Source organism: Triticum aestivum, chromosome 1D, assembly GCF_018294505.1.
Source record: "Triticum aestivum cultivar Chinese Spring chromosome 1D, IWGSC CS RefSeq v2.1, whole genome shotgun sequence".
Lineage (NCBI taxonomy): Eukaryota > Viridiplantae > Streptophyta > Magnoliopsida > Poales > Poaceae > Triticum > Triticum aestivum.
In genome coordinates, this window is record NC_057796.1 from 21,613,172 (window position 1) to 21,619,728 (window position 6,557).

A 6,557-nucleotide genomic window follows, 5' to 3' on the forward strand; every position below is an offset into this window, starting at 1 on the left:
TTCATTAACATTTCGAATCAAACTTTTTTCATAAATCATGAACATTTTTTGATTCTCGAACATTTGTTTTCAAAATTGTGAATTTGTTTTGAATATGCGGACATTTTCTAATCATGTTCTGAGTCCAAAACATTTATGAATTATTCAATATTTTATTTCAAAATTTTGATTTTTCTTAATTACAAATTATTTAAATTAGAAAAACACATAGATAGAAAACAGAAAAATAGGAAATTTAAAAAACAGACTACGCGGACATGGGCCGGCCCAAACAGGCGCGTTGTTTCTTCTCCCAGCATGCAGAGCGCAGTATAAAAGGTTTCTACTGGGCCAGCCAAGCAGGGACTCCCCTTTGTGAAACCTTTTTTTTAACTTGTAGGTGGCATCGGTGGGTAATATTTTGCAATTTTGGGGGCAATTTCGATAACATACCGCAAGAAGCAATAGCCCCTTCATTATTACTAGGAAAAGAGCCCTTGCCTTGCAATGGGAGAAAAAGATACCACATACCCGTAACCCAAATAATCATGAGTCAAGAAACCAATAAGTCCATGTTCTTTATTTCAACATGACATCCCATCTTGTTGCCATTTATTCGTCGTTGCATTCTCGCATACGATGATCATAGTGTTTACAAAATCACAACGCACTTGAATGTGATCAATCATACAGTTGAAATTAAAATTATATCCAATTTCATACAAATTTATTAATAAAATATCTAAAATATAGGAAATAATGAAACCTATAGAGTTGAAACATTTTGCATACTGTTTCATGGTCATAAAAAATAGCACACTAAAATATAATAAAATGCATGAAACTAAAAAAAAACTATGCATGTCTTATTACTTTTTTTAGACAATCTCGCCATGCTTTATTCAAGTCGTCACAATATTTACAGGGACGAACAAAAGATCATCGGGGTTCCCTAACCAAACATGGCAGCCCACACCTAATTATAAAGCATGCTTCACTATATTGTGAGCCTCAAAGTTTGAGCTCCTAAGTTTGTGAACAAAATCACTAATACTAAAAGAATTACTATAGTCTATGATTTCATACATGTCTAATTACTGCGCCCGTCACTAGAGGCAAAATTTCATGTTTTGACTCTTTTGGCGTATAAAATCTAGATCTGACCTTGGTCTGGAGAAATTTCGAGATTTGGCACTTTTGCTACCGCCGGAGGACCTAGCGGTAGCGTTCTACAGGCTACCGCCGCCCTTCCTGGTGTAGGATAACGCAGCAGAAAACAAAAAAATTCTGACCTACGCACCAGCCCAGGACCACTATGGAGACTGCATACATGGTTTGATCTTTTTCGTTACCGACTCGTAGCGCAGCAGAAGTAGAGTCGATGACGAATGGCGGTGCAGATCCCCGCAGCTAGGATTTACAACCTCCCAACCACGAGGATGTACACCCTCATCTGCCCCTCGGACATCCCTCTGGGAGGTGGTCGGACAGTCCCCCGGACGGTGTCGCGGACAGCCCTTCGGGAGGACCTTCGAAACTCGGATAGCCCTTCGGGAGGACCTTTGAAACTCGGACGGTCACACGGACAACCCTTCGGGAGGCACTCTCGAACTAAGACCGAAACTACGATCTATCTACAAAGTTGCACACATACGGTGTCATCTATCCGACAGGGCTTCGCTGTCCAGAACAAGTTCCAACCGGAACCCAGACAGCCTTTCGGCTCTACGAAACTATTTCACGAGGAGGGAGAGAAAAGCTAGATCATTGCAATGGCACTTGTATGTGAGAAAGAGTGAGTGTGGAGAATGCCTCTCCACCTATATTTATAGGAAAACCCAAGGGGTAGGGGGAAACATGAAAAACCCAAAATGCCCACACTTTATGTCACACATAAAAGGGCATAAAGGGCATAAAGGGATGGCAAGTGGAGCTCCATGGAGGAGCTGCACCCTCCAACGTCCCACCTTCATGGGGGCCCCCCAAAGGGGGTTCCTTGATCCCCAAGTAATTCTAGAAGCCTTTTGGGAAAAGTCCCAAAAGGTGGCTTTCCATAAATATCCCAAAAAGCACTTTCACTATTCACGACGACATTTTTCAGCGTCCGTTCTTACTGAAAATATTTATGTGGGCTTAGAACATTTCCAGTACCCACTAAAATAATTTTCAACGCATTCTGAAACAATTCCGGATTAGTGATTTTCATCTGCGAAAAGCATCTGAAGTGGTTCCGGCAGCTCCGGAGCAATTCCAGCTTTTATCCCGGAAAATTCCAGAAAGTTTCCAGAATGACTCTGGCACCCTCCAAGAATTATCAGGCATGTGTCGAAACCAATTTGACTTAATAGTATATCCTGAAACAACTTTTCGGTTTCACCGAAACTCATCCGATGACCTCTCTCTGCGGAACTTTTCCGCTGTCCGAAACTTTTTCGGTGATTTTCTCTCAGACTCCCTGTCTAGTATTTAGCAGATAGATGACCCTTAAGTGTGTGACCCTATAGGTTCGGTGAAGTATAGACATGACCCGGAACCCCTTCCGATCAATGATCAACATCGGAGTCGTGGACACCCATATTGACCCCTATACCCACACGAATAAATATTCGAGTGAACCTCCAGTTGCAGTGAGCTATTCATGTTGCTTTGCGATATGTCACAAACACCCGAGGTGAGATTTATTGCATCCCCGTGGACGAAAAATTTGTCCACCATGCAAGTTACCTCGTTACTGGTTTTGTTCTCTTTTCTCGTTTCCGTGTTCCAGCATCCCAGTGATCAAATCACAGTGTGTCTGGCCAGACGATGATGAATACCGTAACACCGAGAGGGCCCGAGAATATCTCTCCATCGTCGGAGGAGCAAATCCCAATCTTGAGCTATCAAGTTACTTGACACACTTTTCCATGAACCCGTAAGCCGTCGTAATAGCCACCCATTTACGGATGACGTTTAACAAACCACAAAGTTCATGAAGCAAGTATGAAGAAACTCGATACTCTCATGGTCTAAGGAATTATGCAAACATTAACCATCTCTGTGTTATTAACCATAAACTTGTGACGAATGAATCTCATAGCATAACATCAATTTGGGTCGATTCAACACAAGTGTTCTACCAACATCGTGCCCTCAAAATTGCCAGCATAGACATGCCCATGATCAGGAAAACAGGATCATCATGCAATACATGAGCCAGTCTTAGAGGCAAGACTATGAATACATTTTACCGTTTAGTATACCACACGTGCACATGAGTTTCCCTCTCAGCCTCGTGGATATTGCAGACTCGAGAATCATTGCAGTTATAGCATGGAACATAAACATAATTATGAACTTGGAGATAAATAATATCATTTATTATTGCCTCTAGGGCATATCTCCTATAGACTCCCACTTGCACTAGAGTCAATAGTCTAGTTAATGCTAATGCACTTTACACCTATGGAATACTGGTGTAAAAAATGCTTCGCATGTGGTATAGCCTGATGTCCATCGGATCTGACAACTTCAGCTCCATGTGTATCTATGCATATCCTCGCGTTTTCACGCTTTCACAAAATTCATATTTTGTGCGGACTTGGCTTTGTATATATGTGAATCATTAGTCGAAACCTGATTCCTCAGACTGAGTTATGGAGCAACTATCTGCAATAGTGTCCCATTGACCAAAGTCTTCTTGGAACCATACTAAGTTCATGAATGAACTATATGATTCAACATCTTTGTCCTTTTCACTTCTAAAGCGGCAACATACTTCGCCTCTGTTATAGAATTCGCCACAGTAACTTGTTTGGAACAATTTCCAAGTAACTGCAACACCATATTGTGTGTTACACAAAACCCTCAATTTAAATCGAAAATCGCATGGAGAAATGATGAAGATTGTATCGATGTAACCTTTTACAACGAACTCTTCATGATCTCCACTTGCGAAAAAACATGTCATCAGTGCTACTTTAGTACTCAATGATCTTTTTTCACTGTTGTCCCATGATCAGTACTTTTGATCACTTTGGTATTTATACTCGCAATAGCTTGGGAGTATTGGACATATCTGGTTGTTTTACATACCACGGAATACATGATTAATCCAAACACATGAGTGTGTCGAATCTCCATCATGTATTTTGCTCATCAGTATTTTGGGACATTGATTCTTGCAAAAACTCTTTCCATGTGACTTTGGCAAGAATCACTCCTTGTCGTTCTTAGTGTTAAACGGTTTTAGCATCTTGTCAATATGTATTTTTGCTCAGCCCCATTAGGTAAATCTATCTCCATAGATAATTATGCCTAATATCAATGCTTATTTAGCCCAAGCGCTTCATCGGAAAACTATTTTCAAATGAAGTCCTAATTCGTGTCAAGAAATTTATTTCGAATTAACAATGTGTCAAGCACACAAGGTTTTGAGAAATATTATTATGCTCCCACTTACTTTCTTGAAACCACAAGCATCTTCGTTACCCATTGATGAAGTCAAACCCCTTTGACATTCCATCAAAGACGAAGATTCCAACTCCATTTTGCTCTCTTCTGTGCATTGCTGGAACTCTGAAGTTTGCATACTTACTAGCATACTCTGGACTGACAAAATCCTTTTGATTGTATCACATACAAGTCATAGGTTGTATTTCCATTTCATGGAAATTCTTTTGTCATCCATGTTTCATATCTCATGTTTGAAATATGTATTAATTGCTAGTTTAACCCGAACCGAATTTAAGCATTTCTACGGTGAGATAATCTCATTGTAGTCAACTCCTTGAACTTGTTCTTGCAACAAGTCGAGCTTAATGGATAAAAGATTTTTATCCGTATCAGTTTATAGTCCCATTATAATCCGTAAGACTCTAGGTCTTTCAGAGGGTTTATCAAGATTTTAATCTTGAATCATTTATGAAAACTATCTCGGATTATATTGGCATTTAGCCAATTCCGGAGTCAGGGCCCATCAACGCTTCCTTGTGTATCGTAGGTATATTGTTGTCTAACAACAATATCTTGTTTGCGCACCTGAGAGGTTTGCACGAGCTTTGCCTACGTTGTTCAGCTGCAAGTTCGAACAATGTCCATACATCTCATGTAGAGGCTTCCGCATCAGTCTCAGTGGGAAACTCTGGAATTACTTCCAAGGTTCCTATCTGTCGTTGTACAAAAGGAGGGGCGCACTTTTGTACCCCTTTACCTGTGCACGGGCAGTCGGAGCCGCGCCCACGGTCACACCAAGCAGAACAGGGGAGGTGAGCCAAGGTAAGACCGAAGCCCAAGATAACCAGAGCAACGCCAAGGCCAAGACCACAAAGAGCAGAGGGATGAAGCAGGTTCCCCCGGAAAGGCCCTTGCCGGGGCAGCCTCAGCAGCCCCGGCAAGACCCTTGCCGGGGCAGCCCGCCCCACACCAACAGAGCGAGCCACCCTTGAGCCCACGGTCCCCAACACCATCATCCACGTGGGGCCAGGGCTCGGGTGGCACCTCTGTGGTGGCATGCAGACCTTTGTGAAGACATATTCAAGATCAGATGAGGGTTAGAAGACAGCGATCCTCGGCAAGATCCTTACTGAGGAGAGCCACAAGACCCCTGGCAAGATCCTTGCCGGGGACGACAGCGCGCCACAGCAAGACCATTGCCGGGCCCCCAGGCAACGCCCTCGCCGAAGATGCCAGCACGACCACTGCCAGGCCCGCGCCAGCCAAGTCTCAACCGCCGTTCGCATGCAGCTGCCAGCCCAAACCAGCTGGGCAGGCACCTGTGTGGCAACATGCAGCTTCCAGGCCAACTCAGCAGGCGCCTGCGTGGCGGCATGCAGATCTTCGTGAAGACCCTACCACCGCGCCACCTCAGCTGCCTGCCTGCCTACACGGCGCCGCACGCATCGCTGGCCAGGGCGCGTGTCGAAGCGAGGAGGAGCGGCGACGGACGGGACGGGCCTCGCCCCCGTCCCCGATAAAGCTAGGGGATACCTCAGCGGCACATTAAATGTGATTTGTCCTGTAATACGAGCGATAAGCTCATAGCACTGTGCGCCTTTCCACCTCATGTGTGCCACTGTGGCAGCCCCTTTCGACTATAAAAGGAGGCCCATGGCATACTGCAAAAGGATTCGGCTCTTTCAAACCACACGCTCACCACAGCTAGTTCGAGAGCTCAAGAACTCTCTGAAATACACCCACCAAAGCAGGACTAGGGTTTTACACATCCTCGCGGCCCGAACCTGGGTAAACGATCCTCATGCTGACTACTAATCCTGCTCTTCTTGCAACCCTGCGCCCCGGCAACCGTAGTAGGGATTCTTGTGATCCCATAGGTGTCGTTCCACACCGACATCTTTGGCGCGCCAGGTAGGGGGCGCAATTGTGAGAATCTGGTCTAGTAGTTAGCCTAGCAGTTCTTCGTCGCCATGGCTCCTAAGAAGAAGACGGCCACGGCGATCGGCTCGTTGGGAGCCAAACAGCCCGTACCGGTGCGGACGAGCAGTGGACCGGTCGCGGACAGGACCCGGGCCGCGGTCCGCGAGCACCAGCATCGCCCTAGCAGTCAGAGCCTGGCGAGTGGCGTCGTTCGCACGCCAGAC